Here is a 23,539-nt window from a genome sequence, read left to right as displayed (position 1 = left end):
GTTTATGTCCTTGCGTGTAACGAAGGATTTATTTTTCAGATTTACATTATTTACTTTATTTACATCGAGATACGGGGGCTCTTTCTCACTCGTCAACGCGTGTGTGGAGGAATTCGAACAAATCTCCACTAACATCCGTAATTCTATGCTTTTTTTTTTTCTTTGTTTTCTTTTCTTTTTTTTCTACCACTAAGCGATTTTGTACTGACTTCCTCTTCCCTCCCAAATATGGATAGCACTGAAATTTACTGTATCCTTTGTACCCACAGACGATTTATTACTAACCCCCTCTCTCTCTCCTCCTGCAGACACAGAGGCCCTTCGTCACCCGCCAGCGCGTGTGTGGAGCCTCTTCAGAGTGCTCCCCCAACTGGCCCTCCTGTCCCCGTCCTACTTGAGCGCCATCACCCAACCAACAGAGGAAGACGGTCAGGAACGCTCCACGAAGATCCACAGACAGGAGAGGTTGGTTTCCCTGTCACCGCAAGACCTAAATCACGTGCGGGAAACTCAAAAATGGACAAATGGCCTGAGGGAGGCTGAGACCTGGCCACATGGAAGCGCAATAACCCCTGGGGAATGCCAGGCAACTCAGACATGGACAGATAGCAACAAAGAAGCTGAGAGTTGGACAAATGATAGTTCAGTAAAGCAGGGGGAGTGTCGGGAATGTCAAAACTGGGCAAAAAACAGCAGAGTATCGCCTGGAAAGAGCCAGGGGACTCAAAAGTGGACTAATGGGAACAAAGAGACACAAAACTGGACAAGTGGTACTAATGTAATGCTGGGGGATCGCAAGGACACCATGAACTCGACAAATGGTAGCATAGTAACGGCGGGAGAGATGGGGTACCTGAACGCCCTCACGTGGTCAACACGTGAAGAGGAATCAGATCACTCTGTAGACATTCACAGCTCAGACAGGCTAGATTTCTCGCCGCTGTATACCCTGAATCACCGGGAGACTCGAGACTGGGCAAATGGTAGCGTAGTAACAGCAGGAGAGTTGGGATGCTTGAACCCCCTCACGCAGCCACTGAACGAGGAGGGAACTGACTACCCCACCGAGGTTTACCATTCAGAGAGGCTGGATTCCTTGTCATCACATACACTGAATCAACGGGAGACTAGTGAGCTCTGTACATGTGGTAGTGTAGTAACAGCAGAAGACACTGGATACCCCAACGCCCTCACGCAGCCACTGAATGAAGGGGCAGACTGTTCCACCAAGATCCACAGACCTAAGAGGCTGACTTGTCTGTCGCCACGAGATCTGTCTCACCAAGAAACAAAACACTGGGCAAACGACAGCATAAAAACACCGGGAGAGTACTGGGAAACTAAACACCGGGGAAAAGACAGTACAGGAGCAGTAAATAAGTGCCAGGTTTCTCAGCAATGGATAAAAGACAACATTATATCGCGTCGAGAGAGCCAGGGAAGTCAGACCTGGGCAAAGGGCATCGCAGCATCACGCAGAGGAAGGGATGAATGTCTACAGAGAAAACTGAAGAGAAGCAACAGCGACAACAGCCACATCGGAGCCAAGAACCAGGTGACATACAAGCCTTCTGGCATACACACACCTGTCAATACGTCTCATCCCGCTAGTCAGGAGTTTCCCTGTACTCTTAGACAGACGACAGCTCTTAGACGGGCGGCCAGTGCGAGCCCTAGTCATATATATGATCAGGGTTTGCCTAGTGTTCGGTCAAAATTGCCAAAATAGCGCTCTTGACAGCAAGTAAGGAGGCAATTACTGCGAGAGCACTTTTCATCTGATCCCCAATAGTGAACGTACCTAGTATGGTTGCACCTGACTAATATCCAGTAGCTCCACTGATCACTGGGATGAACAAGTTTACTCACCACGTCAGTGCAGTATTCTGTCGAGGATGGTGTATCTGCACAGCATCAATCTTCGATGGGCAGGTGATTGAGATCCAGTGATATTTTGTGAGATTTGGTGAAGGTTTCAGTAAAATCCTTAGAAGTCCTAATGCTTCTAGCGAGATTGTAAGTTTATTTTTGTATCAAGCGGCATCTGAGAGGATGCTTAGTGTCATTTATGAATTTGTACTGCTAACTGCATTCACCTTTATAGAGGAACCAATTAGCCTCTGAACATACTGTTTACTTCACTTGTGTATCGGTGTTCATGAAGTTTACAGCAGAACCACTTGTTCCTACTGTGGGAGAGAGCCAGAATTGACTGTTTTTACATACTAGCCAAGTTACGAATTGGTATAAAGGCTTACCTCTAGTGAGTGATATGCGAGATATTCCAAGTGTTGTTTCTCCTGTAAATACCCCCTTTAAGTATGAAAAACTGTTTATCGAATTTATTCCAAGAACTGAGAGACTTTTTGGGAATGATGACACTTCTAAGTACACTTTTCTACATACTCTTTTACTTAATATTTCTTTAGCAGTAGAGTTGCGTAGACTGCCAGAGAACAGGCAAGACACTAGAATGAAGCTGGTCCTATATATATTTTACCCCATGAAATTTGCAGTGAAGTGTTTGTACGTAAAGATAATCTATTTTTCTTATAGTCGCATGAGCTTACATACTACTTGTGAGAAGCTCGTTAAAAAATATTCACCAAGCACCAAAAAAGGACAGCTTATGGGTTTGAGAGTAAAAGCTAAGAGAAATTCGGATGTTACGACTTTTACTTACTTGACTGGTGTGAATCACTGGCCAAGATAAAGTACTCGTTTGGTGTGAATCACTGGCCAAGATAAAGTACTCGTTTGGTGTGAATCACTGGCCAAGATAATGTACTCGTTTGGAGTGAATCACTGGCCAAGATAAGGTACTCGTTTGGTGTGAATCACTGGCCAAGATAAAGTACTCGTTTGGTGTGAATCACTGGCCAAGATAAAGTACTCGTTTGGTGTGAATCACTGGCCAAGATAAAGTACTCGTTTGGTGTAATAAATATCAGACTACGACTTCCTTTAGTGGGATAGGTGTAGAGGGTTGAGTAGAAAGTATGGCTCTTATGAACGGAATTATTACTGAGTGGGGCGCATCCTAAAACTGGAATTATTATTATTTTTATTATAATTCATGGGAAATTATCACTATACTCTTTTAACTCTAACTTAACCAAAAATTACAATCATTCCATCTTGGCTGCTGAGTTGTAACAACGATTCAGCACTATAAGACGATACTAGTCATGAAGAAAGTGCTATGGGAAGGATGTACAGTCGCAGCATTGTCGTTTTCTGTCACTGAGCTACGTGAAAATTAATCGCATAAGAACGAGAAAAAGGGTCAAGGTGAAAAGAGTATAGCACTGTTCTTATATATAGACTTGTCAACAGTAATATCAGTCCACTTTTTATTCGACCAGCGAGGAAATTCTAACAATACTGTATTCTGGAAAGTTATTGTGCTCTGAAGACCCCACCACTAAGTTCTGAGAATCGTCACTCATTGTCTTATTATTTTTTGCTGTGGGGTGGTTCGGTATTTATGTCCGCAGCTGTGTAACTGTAATCTGTTGTCTTTTTATTTTGTTTTTTGTAATTTAGTAAATTTACATGGTGATCACTGTGTCCTAAAGAGCTATTCTTAACTCTACCGGTGTGTAAAGCAGTGGGTAGGGTGGGTCATTTCCCCAGGTGGCAATGTGGTATTTTTTCGGCCCTACGGATCAGCTGCACTCCACGACCTATAATATGCAGCTTGAACGTGTATACTAGAACTGTCCACCATGTTAGGCCGCGACCTCACCAAATGTTTGTTGGTGAGGATAGAGTTCTGCAACACTGTAACCTATTGATGTTCTCGGCCGCACCCGCCCGCGTCCAGTGGGGCCACTTATATAGATTACAATAATGCAAAACTCACCCCCGCAACCGCCCGTGCCAGGAATAACTAGCGTGGACGAGACCTTAGACGTGTGCAGGCTAGATTAATGGGCAGGACTTGGGGACCACACTGTATACTGATCTTAGTAACGGTAAGGATTGCTTTAGAGGAGGTTGTGGCTTTGGGATGTATTTTAAGTGGCTCTGGAGACATATTAACACCTGCTCCATCTCGATTTATCCTGCAAATTACATCTCAGTATCCTTTTGTATATTATCAATGCAAACTATTAGTATTAAAACGATGTATGTAACGTACAAGATAATGATTAAGATTTAATATCCTGAATAAACCGGTACGGAAGATGTGTTACGAAATCTCTAAAGTCATCCAGAACACGGCCTTTCAACATGCGTCCGTCCTGGGCGTTGCTCCGTCATGCCTACCTACGGAGCTTCGTCACTGATTTTTGCGTGTAAAATGATGAGACTAGTAAACTTTATTTTGGTATCCACTATTTCTATATATTTCTGATCGTCTTCCTGTCTTATGTAAACCTTGTGTGACATTTATAATGCGTACAGATTCCCTCCATAATTTCAAGAACCTTCATTACATATATATATATATATATATATATATATATATATATATATATATATATATATATATATATATATATATATATATATATATATATATATTAGTTTTAGAATTATGGAGGGACCGCTAAAGTATATCTTACTGTTCATCTGAGCAAACCCTATTTTCCGATTTTGTCTGTATTCATAATAATATTTAATATAAAGAGAAAATTCCATCTTAAACCACGCTGTATTATAGAAGAAACCCATGAAGACTCGATGTATCAGTAATCACGGTAACTATAATACAGTACTGTGATGGGATGGCGCAGGTTTAAGATGGCATCCCTTACGTAAGACATAAGGGCATACGCACCCAAAAGCTCGCGAAGCCCAGTTTTAAGCGTGCGGGCTAAAGACTTTTGCTATTAAAATGCATAGCTACTTGCATAGTTTCACTAACCTTGGTAGGAGTCGTGAGATGGGGTCGCAGAAATATTAACTTCGGTTTTCTTCCTTCGTCTTTCTTTCTTTCTTCTTTTTGCTATCCATCTTTCTTCCCTCATCAGTCATACCTTCAAAGCGAAAACACACACACTAGCGCATTACGCACCAAAACGTCTCTTAAAAACCGGAGATGTTTCTTTTCATATTTAGAGCAGCATTCGAGCTACTGTACAGTGAGTGAGTTACACCCTCAACCAAGCAACGCAGTTGTACATAAGTAACCGACACCATTTTTTTGCAATATCAGTTAGCTACAACTTGCCTACGATTACAGAACGTACAAAAATAAAAAATAATTGAGATGTTGGGATGGATACACAGTTAAAAGTCGTTTTATGCTTTAGCTATTGTGTATTTGGTAACTAGCTTCCATAAAGTCATCATAAACTAGAGATTACAGTATTCTAAAATTAATGGTAAGATCTATCTATCTATCTATCTATTGCCAGACGCCATAATCCCGTACGAGGTGGCTACTTGACTCTGAGTTATTTGTTTTACAGGGAGGGGCACTAACCCTCCACCAACTCACTTGACACGTAGGGAGCACGTATGGTTTGGTTATATGGTTACTACCCAGCGTTGTAAATGGTTTCTTGGCTTACAGGAAACCATTTGGCTTGTCACTCAATGTAAAGCCACCTGTAATGGAAAGAAAAGCAATAAGTATTGACAGAAAAGATGGGAGAAATAGGAAGACAGGAGGGTAGGCACAGAAAAAGAATGATAAAGGCTAAGGAAGAAGTAGGCAGCACTACATCGTGAGTGGATGATGGTCGCCACCACCTACCACTTATGGTAAGATGCAAGGATGAAAAAAGTGCAGAGTAAAATGAAACACACACACACACACACACACACACACACACACACACACACACACACACACACACACACACACACACGAGAGCATTTGGGATGGAAAGAGGTTCAGAGTACTGTACCCATTACAACATTCCACCAATTACAAACGTTTTGATGGTACAGTGTGGAATGTAGTAATAGATATAGAACTCAATCTCGTCCCATCCCAGTGATTTCTTGCGTCTCCTTTTTCATTTCTTGTTCCTTCACTTTTTTCATCCCTACATCTTAAATCATTTTAGATTTTTTTATATTTATTTAGAAAAAAAATGCTATTTTTTTTTAAATATAACCAGAACACTTAATTCAACAAAAATGAATTAACCTACTGTACAACAATGGTTCCTACCTGCGGGTCATGGTCCCTAGGGGGGAAGGTACTTGGAGTAATCTTCAGCATACCAGTATTATAGAAACACGAGAAATAGAATTCCACACGCATGATTTGTGGCGATATTCTTTATGCCCTCATGTACATCATACCAGAAGGAATGCAAGATGAATTCCAGGAAATTAAGAGTTAATTATTTGCCTGGGACACATTCTGAGAGAGAAACTTCACAGAGTTTTAGGATGCCACCATATTATCAGCAAACTGATTGCCTGTGTGTTTTTGTCAGTTTCGTCTTATTCTGGGCAGCAAATATTTCAAAGCTGCTGGGCATCAGACAGAAGCAATAAACTTAGTTCCACATGAAAAATCACCTTTGTTGTGACTTTATTCTGCGACTCAACCACGGATGCCCCAGCTGGTGGCAGTGTCAACCGTATCACCATTGAAGTATGAGAGGTAGACCGAAAAAAACTTGGGACGAGGTCATAGGGTGTGTGGCCTCTGAGATCGAGCAAGTTTGACAGCCGCTATTAGGTGACCAAGGCCGACGCATGCAAGCATATTAGATCCTTTCAAATGAAGCAAACGAACTACTGGGTTTTCACCTTAGTATTGAAGCCTTCTTTTCCATGCATGCACAGCTTCTCTGTTTTTCATCCAAGCTGTGAAAATCCCATATCCAACTTGTTCATTTAAAGCGTTGTTCTCTTTGTTTCTCTGTTTTAATTATTGTTATTATTATCAGTAGTAGTAGTAGTGCTGCTCTCAGGTATGGATTCACTAAGCTTGGGTATCTGGCTCTGTTTTTATTTGTGCAGAAGGACGAAAGTTCGCATCTTCAGGGCACTGGTGTTCCCTGTCTTACTCTATGGCTGAGACAAGGACACTAAGCACTGACTTGAAGTGGCGGATTGACTCCTTTGGTACCAAGTGTCTTTGCAGGATCATGGGATATCGCTGGTACAACCGGGTGCGTAACGAGTGACTACTGAATCGAGGTCTATTACCCACATCATACGGTGACACCAACTCCAGCTATACGGGCACGTGACCCACTCTCCTGAAGCCGATCCTGCTCACAGGGTGATCTCTGAACGAGTTAACCCAGGGTGGAGGAGGCCAATGATAAGGCCAACTCATGGCTGGAGCAGGTTGATCATTCCTGTCGGGAGGTACTTGGAGGGGGGAGAGTGGCAGCCTGGAGGGTTGCACAAAGGGACCCGTGTGGGTGGTGTCGAAGGGTGAGTGAGGCTATGCGCCCCGCAGCGTTTGCCCCTTCTTGACTGATTGATTGACCCATTAATGCACCCCATCTGCATCTTACCTATCGGGTTACATACACTTACACACCAAAGAAATAGGCAGGGAAAAAAAAACAGAATTCAGCAAAGCTTGGCCAGAAAAATATCTCTTGACTGGACCCGGAACTCTTTAGAGTGGTTTATGTAACAAGTCTGATTCAAGTATTGTCTCTGGAGTTGGCAGCGAACTATAGTTTGTTTCGTTAGATATTTTATCAACAGTCTGCAGTTATTATTTCCGATGATGTTGGTTCATGATCACGCCTATAACCAAACCAGAGTTTTGTTTTTTTCCGAACCGAAATATGTCTATCTGTCTTTGAGTTAGCGGTTTTACGAGGAGGGGCACTAACTCTTCACAACCCACTTGTTGACTCGTAGGGAAAACGTATGGGTTGGGTATATGGTTACTACCCAGCGTTGTAAGTAACTTCCTGATTTACAGGAAACCATTTGCCTTATCACTCAATGTAAAGCAACCTGAAAAGGAAAGAAGAGTAATAAAAAATGAAAGAAAAGATGGGAGAAGTAGGTAGAGAGAGGGTGGGCATAGAAAAAGAGTGTTAAAGGTGAAGGAAGAAGTAGGCAGCACTACATCAAGTGAGTGGATGATGGTCGCCACCACCTGCCACCTTGGTGATACAATAAAATGTTTTTTTTTTTTGGAGGGGGGGGGGTCTCGCTACAGACAAATAAGGGCCCCAAGATTAACTCATTTGTAACTCGTCAGGAACCGGCTGTGCAAAATAGGAGCTCTGGATACACTTTTCCATTGTTGGTTTTTCCAGACATGATAAAGTTTGAAATTCTTCCCCAAACTTCGTTTCCTTTCAGTTCAATGTTTGCTTTGCTCTCTTTTCGTCAAGGCGGCGCATCACTGAGCCCTATAGTATGAAGAGGCTTTCTCATGGGTAGCACCGCATAGTTTGTGTGCCCGCCGCCCGGGGCCTTGGGCGGCGCTTATGATGTTTATACATTACACCCGACGCCAGTGCCTTTTGAAATCAGCCAATGAATTCGGAAGATGTAGTGCCATGGTCCACACTGCAGCTAAAATATAGTGCCATGGCCCACTGCTCAGCTTATGTAAGCAAGAGCAAAAAAGAAACAGCAAGCTAAGAACAGTGTTCCATGGTCGAGGCGACGAGTGCGGGTGTTTGAAAGTGGCGGCCAAAGTCACACGCTCGTTGCGGCGATAGCCCTTTCATATAGAGCTCAGAGCGACGCATCCAAGTTGATGACGTCAGTGCAAACCCTCTATAAAGGACATCACAAGGATTCAAGGGGTTAGTGCACATCCTGACCTAAAAGGAAATCCACTGAAAGTAGAAGCGTCAGTGGGGGAAGGTATATGGAAGAGATGCACGAGAATGACCAGGAATGGCACACAAGGCACTCTCAGAAGAGCATGGTAAGCATTATAATGCCTCTGAGAAAGTCGAAGTCTGGCAGTGGGAAAGATTTTCAAAGTAGACCCTCAAGGCAAAGGATGGATGCGATACCTACTCAGACAGAGACAACTTGCAGAAGTACTGAAGGTCTATAAAGACTATCAAGAGTGATCAAGAGGGCCATCAAATGGCGTGATCAATGAGTGGCTCTAAAAGAGGAAGATGTCAGATGTCCCCCTTCCAGATTGGAATCAACAATGGATATCGTTAAGGAAGAAATACTAGTAAGTATTTTAAGCTGACGAGAATCCCTTGAGCTAGATGTGGGTAGCTGCGTATAGGAGGAGAACGAGGAGTGAATGCACTTAATGGAAATGGGCAGGTCGAGGAAAAAGCCCTTTGTTGACCACAGTGGCCGAGCGATTAACATTGCTAACTATAAAGCTGCTACCCCAGTAGCGTTAGGGTTCGAATCCTGATGTGAGCAACTGGCACACCTCGACTCAAATGTCCAGCCACTCTTTGTAGGTTGGTATGAAAAATGAATACACAGGGTAATACCTAGGAGAGGTAACTGTGATCATGCGAATGATACAGTGGCCTTATATTTTAAAATACTTGGCGAATAACCTTACACAGGCTCAAAGGCCTAAATTACGGAGATTAATACCGTGGCTAGGCGTTTCATGGAGGTTTTCTTGTATCGAAGTTAGTAAAGGGGACTGAATCCGAGAACTTTCATATATTTTTCAAACTTGATGTTTTAAAATGTTATATAATTAATTTAAATACATTCTATTCAATTGTTGAATTGTTATTATGCTTCTTGAAGAAATTAAATGTTTGGCCTCTTAACAGTCGGCTTATACAATGGATTTTACAATGGAGCAAAAATTACAAGGATGATTGTATTTTATCATTGCAATAAATTCTTATTAGAAAATGTTAATATCGTTTATTTTTTATAGTCAATTTTCCTTCTTTTATGGTATTATTATGCTTTTAAAAGAAATAATACGTCTGTTCTGGAAGCAAGATTTACCTTCAGCCGGTCAGCCCTGAGTTGCTTTCCCGATGCTATTAAAGGCAAGCTGGTCGAAGAGGCAGGTGAGGTCAGAACATTCAATCCTATCTTATGCTTATATTATTGTTGAAGGGCAGTTCATTATGCGTGATTGCAACAGATGGAGGTCAGAGTGTTCGTAGATGAGAATCAGTAATCAAGATGTTATTTCAGTACCTTGGAAGTTGACTTTTATGGAAGGTTAATGTGTGCCCTCCCCCCTCCCTTTTTTTTTTTTTTTTTTTTTTTTTTTTTTTTAGGTCATTGTTGACGGCTTTCTGCTAACTTTGTGCTTTCATGTTCATGTTTTGTTAACCCTGCTACCCCATGTATGTGGGAGTAAGGGTTGGGATGATGAATATGATTATCTTGAGCCGGCTGGGCTACAATATAAGGGTGATTGGCTTCAGGTAAGGCTCTTAAGTTAGTCATAGGCAGTTACTGGAGTTACCTTATCGGTCCATATTTATTTTGGTGAATGTACATTTTACTTTCAGCAGCCGAAGGACCTTACCAATTCGGTTGCTATTACTGCAGTTTTATGTGTTTTTCAGTTTTGATGGTGATAATTACTGACTTGTTTTCCCCTTATCAGTGTTCCTTATGCCCCACTGACGTGTGTAATGGCGGACCTCTTTAAAACTTACTCAAATCATCGTAAAGTTCAATTATTTTGCGGGATTATTTTAGTTTATATCCCGTATATATTTTTTTTTCACTAGGGGAAGGAATTACCCCTATTTCGATTGATTTTGTGATTCATTTCCACTGCAGATTATCCCAAACTCCTGTATGGGGTTGAAGTCAAATAGGGAAAAAGTTCGAAATTGAAAAGTATTCTTTTTCCTTTTTGGTATTTTTATTCAGGAGGAGTAGGATTTACCCCTGTTTCGTTTGATTTTGGGGTTAATTTCTGCCACCAGTGATCCCCAACCCATGTATGGGATTGAAGTCATACAAAATAAATGTAAAGTTGAAGTATGTTTATTTTTTCTTTTATCATCCTAACCAAAATTAACCTAACCTAACCTAGGTGGGAATTTTTTTGGTTTAATTCAGTTGTATTTAGATTTTTGTTCTCAAACCTAACCAAACTGAACCCCTGACCAAACATAAATTAACTGTGAAAGCCACTTATTATAGAGAAGTGTCGTTTTGGCCTCAGGTAGGCTCGGCCCTACTGGAGGTGGGTACTGCCACCCTGTCTTGACATAAAATGTGCTCTGCCTTCCAACACGGACAAACCCGGGCCACCTCGGCAAATGTTGGGTGGGGTGGGGCAAAATTCTAAGCCCTCGTTGGTAATTTTAAAACATGCACCACTTGATGGGTAATCCCAGGTCACCTCGTCTTCTTTCGGGTTGGTAGTTCCAAGATGACCATGAAGTGGCAGCACCATTGGAGCTTATAATTTTACGCCCATCACATGGTAATGGTATTGCAAATTTTTACACAACAGAATTGAAAACACCTTAGACACATTTGTAGAAAAATGCCTTATAGAAGATCCTCCCTTATTTGAGGAGTGTCATGAAATAGGCTGGTATACCCAATGGGCTTGACTGAATTAATCCGTAATAATACCTAAATTGCTAGGTTAGGTTAGGATAAATCCTAGGTTAGGTTAGGTTAAAATGTGAAGTTAGGAAGAGGTACTAAAGGTGAATTGGATGTACATCAGAATTGTCTGCTAAGGCCCAAGGCCATTATACTTGAGAAACAGTTGATACAGTGGAAGGAACATGGCTAAAAACAGTAGGAAAAGAAATAACATGAAGTGTTCATTATCACCTCAAAAATAACCAGAAAAATATAAATGACTATCAGCAAGAACTGATTTGGTAAGGTGTGTTTTTTGCTTAACCCCATGGCTGCTAAGAGCCTCTGAGGCGGACCTATCGATAGCCTGCTACAGATCTCTCAGAAGCCGCATTTGATTTCAAATTTTGTGCCTTAAATTTCGGCGGGAATGGCGTACATATCAGCCCTCCCAAGCACAGAATTGCCACACAGTGGTTTTCTGAGTCACCCAGTGGCACCGGGCTGGTGGCGAGTGTGCGGGGCGAGTGACGAGGTAGCCACAGACTCAGTGACCTGAAAAACAGCCCAAAATGACCTCTCTCCAACATGTTCCCACAGTGCTGTAAAAGGCTCTACCTCTTCACAAACATGCTTATAGGTAAGTAGAAAGGTGTCGACCTGATGCATGTGCTTTTTCTTTTATTTTTGTCTCTAACCATAAACAAACATGAATTGAAAATGACCGATCTTTGCCAAAAGTAGCTGCACCAGGGCATGACATAGCTCAGAGCCCGACACTGCGTAGGAGTTAAAGTAATGTGTATGTTTTCCTTCATATTGTTATGCAGTAGTAAGGAGAAAAGCTTAGGAGAGTTACGCATGGCAAAAGTTAAATTCTATATTATCATAATTCATGGTGAAATTTTTTTCTAATAATTTCCCAATTTTCTGCATTACATTTTACTGCAGAAAGGCAGTTATGATGTGGGGTATCAAGCAAATAATAAAAGTTACAGTATGTGGTCCAAGACACCGAGAGTCTGATGGCAGTTTCAAGTACACAGTCCATCTGAAGCAATTTGAGCTATGGTATGTTAAGTCCAACTGCAACAATTTCATCTGCTCAAAGTCCATCCACAGTGATTTTAACCCGCCGTGTGCCAGTGCTGTTTTAGTCTGACATAATGCTGCGGCCAGTGCCAGTGCCATTTTAAAACGGTCTAAAATAAAAAACTTCACTGTGACCGCATTTTTCAAGATTCGTGGGTAAAAACTGGCAGGCATGTAAGATAACTGTTCCTCTGCCATCCCCCAGGCTATCAAGGCCATATACTCACTCGCTACCCCCCTCACGCTTGCTCTGCCTCACTCTGCCTGTGTGCCTCACCCAGTGCTGTACATAGTGAAGGCATTTTGTAAGTATATGTTGTAAATATTTTCTTGTAAGTGTAAGGACTATATAGTGAAATCAAGTTGTAAATACCTTCTTTTAAGTGCCAGGACTGTACGTATGAAGTCAGGTTGTACCTATCTTCAAGTAAGTGTAAGATAATGTATTCACAGTGAGAAAGACACGCAAATTGTGATAGATGCTGATGTAATAAGTGATCAGAAAAGTATACTGAACATTGCTATACCTTCCCAACATAAATACTGTACCTGAGAATACCTTACATAGAAAATGGCTTTCACGAACGTGGTGAGCATGAGAGAGCGGCTATTCCTGTACATGAGAATGCAGGACTCAATAAAACTCATTTCCGAGCCTCGGTGAGTATTTTAATGGCGAAATTCGTTGTTTCCACATCAAAATCTATCATTTTAGCCAAAAAAAAAAAAAAAAAAAAAAAAAGGTCGAAAAATGGCCGGCACTGGGGTGACCCAGAGGGCTAAAAATAGCCGGCATGCGGCGGGTTAACTATGCAAAGCCCAGCTGTAAGAGTTTCATCAGTGCGAAGTCCAGCTGCACCAATTTCAACTATGTAAAGTCTAGCTGCTGCAGTTTCTTCTATGCAGAGTCCAGCCACAGCAGTTCCATCTGTGCAAAGTCCTGCTGCAGCAATTTCATGTATGCAAAGTCCAGCTGCAGCAGTTTCATTTATGCAATTTCCAGCTGCACAAGTTTCAGATACCCAGTATATATACAAAGTCCAGCTGCAGCAGTTTCATCTATGCAAAGTCCAGCTGCTGCAGTTTCATCTTTGCTAAGTCCAGCTGCTGCAACTTCATAATTGTGAAGTTCAGCCACAGCAGTTCAGAACCCAGCAGCAGAAGTTTAAACTATGCAAAGGCCAGCTGCAGCAGTTTCATTTTGCTAAGCCCAACTGTAGCAGCTTCAGCTGTGAAAGGTGTGACAGTGCGGTAGTTTGGTATTCTTTACTGTACGGTACTTAGTCTCACTTGGCTGCAATTTCGGACAAACCACAGGAGTGCTCATGAACATAAAATCAGAATTTAATGGCAGGGATTATCTTTCATAATTATAAATTCACTCATGACACTTGGATTCTTCGATATGTTACTTGAGCACAAAGTTAGGTTCGTTGACTCCTGGAGTGGCGTCCTACGGAAGGTAATAGGTCAGTTTGGACCCAGAACTCATTTGTCCCCCAAGCATTCAGGTTAGTTTGGTTAGGTTAAAATAGCCTGTCCACTGTCTTGCTGGTATTGGAACCCACAGTTGCCAGCTCATTACTTTTGATGAGCAGGGAAGCTATGACGCCACCAAAATTGACGCTGATCGTCTGAAAACTTTTCCTCTGACGAAAGTTTTTATGCTTTAGTGACGCCAAAAACGTCAATGTGTATCGCCGCAGCCAGCCCCTAATGACAACAGACCCATCATCGTGTACAAAGGGATTAAGGTAAAGTTGATTTGGATAAGGTTAGGTCAAGTTGTGGAAGGTTAGGTTAGGTCATATTAGGTTAGTAGAGACATGATTAACGACAGATTAATTTTGGAGATAAATCAAACTGAAAGTCTGACATCACCGCTTGCTACAGTACAACTGGTGGTTTTATAGTTGATATCTTCTAAATTATGCCATTCTGCAGCTTTTTAAAGCTTTCACACTAAGTTTGTTATACAGTTGTTTATTGAGAAAAAAGTACAATTTTAGATTTTATGTGTGGGAGCTCTCCTGCAATTTTATTGCAATTTCAAATAAGGTTAGCTGCAATCTAGAGTACAAATTGAAATTGCAGCTATGTCTTTCATGTACAGTACACCCTTGATATAACGAACTAATTGGTACCAGACCCTTGACGTTAAAGCCAAACATCATGCTGTTTGGTAATTTCCCAGGTGTCATGGCTTTTACTGAACAGAAGTACTGTAGTTAAAAATAGAGCATCATTTGGCCATACCGTACAGTCATACGGTACACAGTAACATACAGCTAGGTCTAAATGGCTCTTTTTCTCAATAAATGCCCTATTTATGGCTCCTCTCATGATGCTGGTCACCCTGAGACTGCTTTTGCATTCTCTGGGTTGCGGAGGAGCGAGGCTGTGTGTGTGTGTGTGTGTGTGTGTAGGGGACGCCACCCAGGTCGGCGTTTCTTGTGCGTCCATTATTTCACCAAACGAAAATTCATGAAATGAACATAATGTTCGGCTAGCTCGTGGGGGTCGTTAAAACCAAAATTGTTAAAAGAGGTTCTGTATATCAAGGGTTTACTGTACTGTATTTGACCTTTGCTTACTCATAATTGTCTTAAATCGGACTTTGTGTAACTAAAATTGCTTCTGTCAGACTCTGTGTATTGAAAATTGCTGCTGAGCTGGACTTTGCTTACGGTAGTCAAAATTACCATTGTTGAATCCTTTGGGTGCTTCTAACCACTTAGCACGGTAGTAATTTACAATCATTCCAACCTAGTACTTTACAGTAATCTCCCAGTTATCATAAATTATCCGTTGTAATGCAGCTAAAGCCATTTTGGATAATGCATTTTTTTCCGATACCAGTAACCGTATTACAGTGGAGCCCTGTAGTTAGCAGCAGCATCATTTGCAGTTTCATGGTTAGTGGTGGCCTGCAAATATTGTTGAACACTAGGTTTTGTGCGAAAACCCCTCCATTCGTAGTGAGAAAAAAAGTAAACAAACCTCATGCACGGATAGCTTCCCGGGTTTGCTGACGTGACCAACAACGAATTTGAGCACTTGATCGGCCAAGCACCAACAGTGTCTGTTGCAAAAATGTTAGAGTTGGAGGAGGACGATATGGAACAGCAGCAACCAGTAGAGCAGCCAGAAGAAGATAACAAAACAATAACATCATAACTTTCATCGTTGCTGCTCACCCTTGAGAATTTGAAGGAAGAAATCAGCCTAGCAGAGAATTCCACTAAGCATGAGTGCCTGTTCCATTTTTCTGCATTAGCAAAGCTAAAAAACACTGTGTTCACTGAGAAAGTGAATGCAAGATGGCAAGCTCTGATATCCCATTACTTAAGCAGACCCTGAGAAGTCGGGGAAGTGGAAGAGGTGGAAGGCCCAGTGAAAGCAGCAGGGGCAGCTGAGCATGGAGCACAACCTAATGAAGATGCCAACATGGACTTGCTCAAGCATGAGGAGTTCTTTGGGTTTGTGCAGGAGCAGCAGACAGAGATGCAGCACAGAATAGATGCATTGTGTGTGGAGGCGAAGGCAGGGGAGGGTGGAGGTGCCAGAGGTGGTGGGTCACAGTAGCCGTACCACTTGCCTCAGAAATTACACCCCCATCCCTTCCATTAAGCACCTCACTCCAACCTTCCAAGTGAGTTTCCTTGCCTATTATGTCATCATTATCTTTCAGACCTCCTTTCCCACCCCAGGGCAGAGAGAGGAAACCCCTGCTCATCTGCCATTGGGAACTGGCAGTGTATGTTAAGGAGAACCTGGGAGTTATTTGGAAAAGTAACCACAGGTCTTGACTAACCAGTGCATTCTGTTGATTCTACATGGTAGGCTACCCATCCCCTCACCAGTATGACTGCCAGCCAAAACATTATGGCAAACTGCTTTCTTCTCATTGTGGACAGTGCCCTGAGCCACCCTAATGGCATGGAGGACTAGGTTGATAACATCAAGGTGGTGTACCTGTTCCCCCTCAGTACATATTGCTCTAGCCCATGAACCAGGGAGTAATCACCACCTTCAAGCCCCACTACCTCCACTGCACCATGGAGCAAAATGTAGAGGACAAGTGATTCTGGGGAGACAGGTGCAATGTGCTTCTTTTGGAAAATGCTATTGATAACATCACAACGGCATAAGAGGAGGTTCAGGCATGCATGTTTAAGGCTGTCTGTAGGAGGGAATGGCCATATTGCATCCACTCCTTCACAGGGTTCCCAGTGATGGAGGTTGTTCATCATGATGTCATCAACCTCTCCCATGGGGCAGGGTGCAGGTTTGACGAGGTCAGTGACACTGATGTTCAAGAGGTTCTGGAGAGCCACACCAAGCATCTGTCCACAGATGAGCTCATTGAACTAATGGAACAGGTGATAGTGGCCAAGGAGGGTGATGAGGACAGTGGGGAGGAGGACAAGCCATTTTGTGTCCTGGACAACAGGACACAAGGAATTCCTGGCCAAGATTGATGACACCATTGCCTATACCCAAGACAAAGACTCCTCAGATTTGAAATATCCAATTTTTTACAAACTTAGAGGATCATGAAAAACTGAATATTTGAACCAGTTTTATGAGCCTTGAAAGTCTGTGAAACTAGGAAAGCTGAAAATCTGAGGCAAGATTTGCTGTCGTCCTTTGTCAGTCTTGTTTCAGCTTTGTTGGTTTCAGCAATTCACGGATGAATAAACCAGTGCAAAATGAATTTAAGGTGTGTTTGGCGGTAATTTTACAGTTTGTCAAATCATATGAAAATAAACCTTAAGCAAGTAGAGCTCTGTTTAGTGTGAGCACTGCAAGCACTTTTTATATAACAGATTTCAACATAGTGATCCCTTGGTTGCTGTGCATAATTGGTACCGAGCATGGTGTGTGACAACACAGTTGTACAATGATGAAAGCACAAAACTTGTGGGCATCCCAAGTGCAAACCCAAATTTTTCCCATTTGCACCAGTTTAGGCCCACTCACAGAACTTGTGGGTTTTATTTTAATTAGTACCAAGCATCCCAAGTGCGAACTTAGATTTTTCCCTTTTTCATCAGTTTAGATGCACACACAACTTGTGGGATTTATCTTAATTAGTACCAAGCATCCCAAGTGCAAGCCCAAATTTTTCCTTTTACAACAGTTTATACCCACTAAATACATACAAACTGGTATGGCAAGTATCAGGAACATATAGGCATGGTTAGATTAATAGAAAGTGATGAAAAGGGCACAGAAAGGAAGGAATACATTTCATACACTCATACGGAGAACTGAGAATGGCTTGAGGTAAGGGGTTCTGAGGCAAAGGGATGGAGGGTTAGTGGTCTCCACTACCTGCAATTAACTCCTTGAGTAGGGCCTCATCTTTGAATCCCTCAAAGCCATCAGAAAACACAGACATTGCACCTTCATTGTCAGCAGAAACCAGCTTATGTGCATGATAACAATATTTGTAGCCTAAAAATGCACGGTAATGGCAGGAGTGCAGATTTTCATCATGCAGTGATAATGAAAAGTTGTATAACCCAAGTCCACAATAACCAAGGGATCTCTGGACTGTAGTTAGATTATGGTTGCTGGGGCCTTTATAAGTGGATTTTTCATTATTTGCAATTTTTTTTTTTTTTTTTTTCCCAGGGATGTATCAGTTAAACTAGGGATAACTGCCCAAGAAAAGATTAGGAATAATTATTGTTTTTACACAATGCAAAGCTAAGGCCACCTAACTAGTCCAAGGAAGGCTTATCCTCAGGTCATTGCCTTGGTATTCTTTTGTTGTAGCCTGGCCATTGTTGGCCATTACAACACCATGGTGGATGTAACCTAACTCCAGAAGAGACATCCTTTGAACTAACCCATGAAATGCTTCTGGGCTCTGAAATCCTTTTGTAAAGCAAGAGATTTCTGTATACAGTCATACATTGTTTGTTGTGGTTGCTGGGAAACAAATGTACCAGTGAAGTGAAAATTTACAAAAATGGTCCCAGCAACCATATATTAACTAACCACCTGGTTTGTGATGGCCTGAAATCCCTCTGCAGTGCCCAAGGGCATCATCATCACATTAGAATTTATTTGTTTAGAAGTATGTTTTCAGATTATTTAAGAACATTTTGTTAAATCATACTATTGCACACTTTGCCTAGTCTAGTGAATATTGAGTGATTCCATTTGTGACTAACTGAAACTGTCAAAAGTGAATCCATGAAAAATGAAGGCAAGCGAATATTTTCAGTGGTATCTGTAGAGCACTTTTGCTTAACCACTGGAGGCTCAGAATCAGGACCAAGTTATTGAAATGCCTATATAGATCAAAGCTTAAACCTTATTGTAATGGATTGTCATCTTAACTGATGGTGGCAGTGCCTTCATGGACACCAGCATGTTAACTGGAAGGTGCAGAAATTATTATTGCTCCCACATCTCCCTTGAAGTCAGTGGTAACAGCAGTTCCATTATATCCTACTTGAAGGTTAGAGGGCTTGGTGGCATTACATGATTTTTGAGCCTCCAGCCACCTCTTTGGGCTCATGCTGGAAGGCTGTCATTGCAGAGCAGACTTTCTAACCACAAGACCACTGGCTACCTCGGGAGCTTTCATAACGAGGGACCATCCACATAGTACTGTATGTGTATGTGATGGTATGTTTTACTGGATCTGAAAAATTTCATTATATATGCAGCCAGGTGAATTAGGGTATCAGGTATTCATTTGTGCATAAGGTTGAACACATGACAGTGTTGGTACTGATACTTTCTTGTCTTAGCACTGATACTTTCTTGTCTCTGCAGACAACATTTCTGTAACCTTCATGCTGGCTCCTCTCCCGCACCCCCCGTTTTATTTTTTTTCCAAGAGATTGAAGAATGTATGACTTGAAAATCCATTGATAGTTATTTGGCACTCCAAGTTTCATTGCACTTGAATGGTAAATATATATGAATGTTTGGATTTAGCTGGACATGCTGTAGATAGTTTTCAATTTATATTCTTCTGTTTCCCTGCTTTCTGGACCCTGCCTCCTGCCTTCATTAGGTGTAAATAAGTGGTCAGAATGATGATGATGACAACAGTATACATGATGATAGTGTTGACAGCAGTATGTTTGATGGATGACATTGATAAGAACAATATCTCTGAACTTTGATAATAACACTCTTAACCTATTTTGTTCATAAACCAGTCCTATATTATTAAGACTTCCATGCTTGTAGGGTCAGCCAGTTTTCACCTGCTGGATGCTGTCCAAGCTACACAGTCTCCTGCAACATTCTGGTCCAGTCCACTAACCCAGACAGCCCTTCTCAAGACCTTGTACTCTTTTTCCATGGTCTGCTGGCAGAGGATGTCCCATACACCTTCAGGTCTATACAGTGCTTTATCTGATTACACATTCTCCCAGCATGTCCAAACAAACACCCAATTTGTGCACACTATCTTAAATGCATTTGGTGGTCAGGCATCCTTTTACCATTCTCACTCTGTGCTCAGATCATCAGACTTCTATCTCATTTGCTGTCCATGTTTTATTACCATACAGCCTCATACTTTGCTCAGATATCAAGCATTTTATGATTTATATGTTCATACTGTAATACTGTACATGCTTCATATGTAGAAGGGATAGATGGTCTGGCAGTTGTACCTACTGCATATACCGGGTATATTTTCTCAAGGTAATGCCCTTAGAAATGACCAGTGCCATGGCTTAAGACCCTGTGTTATGTGAGTTTGGGAAATTAAGTTAGGATGTTATGATAACAGGTTGTGGTATTGCCCATTGTGCAGGGAGGAAGATACTAAAAAGGACCCCAGGAATGATCTAATATTACATGAATAATTAGTTTTAGTGATTTACTGCACCTAAACTGGATTGCTTTTACAGATGGTGTGATGCCTGACAGCTGAGTGGATGAAAGGGAAGAACCTGATGTGTTGCTGCATCTGTCCTTGTGATGTACTGTGATGGTATACTGAAGAACCTGACACGCTGCAGTGGTACAGGGATGTTGTTCAGGTGAAGGTGTGTTAATGGAGACCGTTTGCTTTTAGCTTTGTGTTTTCATTTGTCTGTTTGTCTTTAGTGGTGTGTGCTAGTGTCAGTCTGTGTTGTCATTTGCCAGTCTGTCTTTATGTTGTGTTTGTGTTGTATCTTGTGTTGTTCTAACTACAGGGTACATGTGGCTGTCAGCCAAGCTGAATTTCACTCACTGGTTTTGGGCTGGGGGTTTTGTGACTTGCTTTCGATTTAGATGCCAACCCTCCCCATGAAAAATATTTATGAGGTTATAGTAGTGGCAGTGTAGAAGCACTATAGTCACATACATCCAGAATGAACACTGGATTGTTTTCATATTACACCTTATCAGTCTCTTGTATGCCACATTATTGTCTTAGCAACATAATTTGCTTCAGTAACACAACAAGTAGATATTGAGGTGTAATATGCTTGCCAAACCACTAAGAAAGAGGTGCCAGTGCCACAAGGCCTCCTGTGCCACTTAGAATATGGGCCTAAAAATACACAAACAAAGGGTACAGTTTCCCCCAGGCAAATTACTCCTCCTCAAAGGGGGGGGGAGGGAGGTGAATTTGACTGGGGGAAGTGGTAGTCAACCCCTTCAGTTGCATGATGTATTGTTATGTTTTATTCTATATTTTATTCTCACTAATCCCAGACAAGAGTATTTGACTTAGACAAGACTTTGTGAACTGAAGAGGTTGGATGTACAATAGTCTTCATTAACCCCTTCACCTCATGGGATACTCCTAAGTTGAATTAAATTGTTTGGGTTAGCAAGAATAAAACAAAACATATATCACTGGAATAAATAAATAGCAACATACATCATGGGACTGAAGGTGTTGATGCCCCTAGAACAACAGGTCTTACTTAGCCTGAATAAAATTGTCTGGTGATAGGAAGAATTTCAAAAAAGTCATCATGCTGAAGAAATTAGCTTTCTCCATGATGTCTTTTATTATTTATTTATGCTACCTTCGGACAGTTCTATTCATCTTAAAGAAAAAACCCTCTTTTAGTGAAGAGAATAGACACAGTGTGTTGCAGATACCCTTCGCTATCAGAGGTCTCTTCCTAGCTGAATAAAATCATGTGGCAGCAGCATGTAGAAAGTACAGTAGTGTCTGACATCTTTAGGCTGGAGGGATTAATGGAGGACTGGTATCTTTTTAATCCCTTGGTCAGAGAGGTCCTTCTTAGCCTGAGTAAAATCATGCAGAGGTAATCAGAAATACAGGTGATAATCTTGCATAAAGGAATTGAATCAGAATATTAAAGCTTGTATCTAATATACTGTAAAACTAGCTATGTGTGTGTGTATTTTGGGCTGCCAAAACTACACATTCAAATTACACCAAAATTAGCACAACAATCGCAAAAAATTCGTTCATGAGAAAACTTGGTCCCATTACGATTGAAAAACTTTTACTATATTTAATGAGCAATCACATTTTCTCCAAAAAACGCTGCTCCCAACGCCCGACATAGGATCTCCATAGAATTTTTTGCCCGTAGCTTCAACTTAAATATACTACCGGTATAGCAGCGCTAGAGCCCTCCGCAGGAGCAAGTGTGAGGGGCCCGAAGGGCCCATGAGCACTTGTTAATTTCTACTGCCACATGTTCAGCCTGAGAAATCATCCTCGATGCTTGTGACTTTGCTGAATCTTTGTTTATAGGTTCTGCCACATCCCATCTGATAGGAAGGTATTAGAGTTGGAAAAATTATGTTTTCTGGGCCCTACTGCACTTCATCTCTTAAGCTGGAATTACGGTAGCAGTCATGGTGAGTTTGATAATTCTGGATCACACTTCATCTCATTTCCTAGCTGAGAATTAGTGATAACACAGATAGAAGTATAACCTGCCTTTTGCAATTCCTTGGGTGTAAATAAGGGTTGGGATGATGATGATGATGGTTCAGAGTTTGATGTTTGTTAACCTCTGTTCTGTCTTTATCTGTTTATGGATCCCATCTCACTGCTTTTCTTAGGCTGGAATTAAAGTTGGGAAGATGATGATGTGCATTGTAGTTCTTGACATTTGTGTCTTTTCTTTGTCTTTGGATCCTTTCTGAACCTGTCTTTTAAGTTGAAGTGATGATGGTATTGGTGATTGTAATTACCTTAAGTCAGAAGTGTCCTGTAATGTCTATCATTGATGAGCGGATCATTTAAAATTGCGATTTGCTAATGTCACAGATAAAATATCAAAATGAAGACGACATGGAAGTGACTGTGAAGATATAGTAACTTGGCTGAATAAATGGCTAAAAATGATGTTCTACAAAAGCTGCTGTATACCGAGAATACAACCCAGTCATGGTCACAAAGCAACAGAACTTGTGATGGAAGTGATGTATTCTCAGCATTGACCAGACTCCAAGCCAGTCCTTGTGGTTGATGTACTTATAGGCAGGGTTGTGGAGTTGGTGATAATATTTCCTGACTGACTAGAAATTTTACAAGTACAACTCCGACTCCAGCTAAGTATATACGGTACTAATAATACAGCACAGGGACTTGATGAAGGTAAATGAATAATATTAATGAATTTTAATAGATGCAATTCTTAAATCTTTATTTTAAATTCTATTCTTATAGTGCTTGCATAACAACAAATAATTTGTTATATATGGCTCTAAAGTAAACTGAATAAAGTATTGAAAAGGTATGATTGATACCATTTCAGAACCAGAAAGCTCAGAGCCGTGGGAATTTTACCCACTCCGACTCCAAAACCTTGCTTATAGCCCCCCCCTTTTTATTTTTTTTTTTTTTTGTTTTTTTTTTAAGGAAAGGAATTACTTATATGATGACTAAAAGGCAGGAATATTTTCTTATAGATGATTGCTGTCAGTGTATGATTTTTTTTTTTTTTTTTTTTTTTTTTTTTTTTTTAAATGATTGTTGACACAAGTTTGGTCATTATTTTGTTCTAGGATGGCTTTTGAGCTATTTCCCAGTTGGGTGTGTCAGTGTCAGTGATGAAACATTAGTGTTGTGTTTGAG

This window comes from Coenobita brevimanus, chromosome 61 (assembly GCF_032717465.1).
Source record: "Coenobita brevimanus isolate Jiangsu-jjx chromosome 61, ASM3271746v2, whole genome shotgun sequence".
In the NCBI taxonomy this organism is placed as follows: domain Eukaryota; kingdom Metazoa; phylum Arthropoda; class Malacostraca; order Decapoda; family Coenobitidae; genus Coenobita; species Coenobita brevimanus.
The sequence above is the reverse complement of the archived record's forward strand: the minus strand, read 5'-3'. Positions refer to the sequence as shown.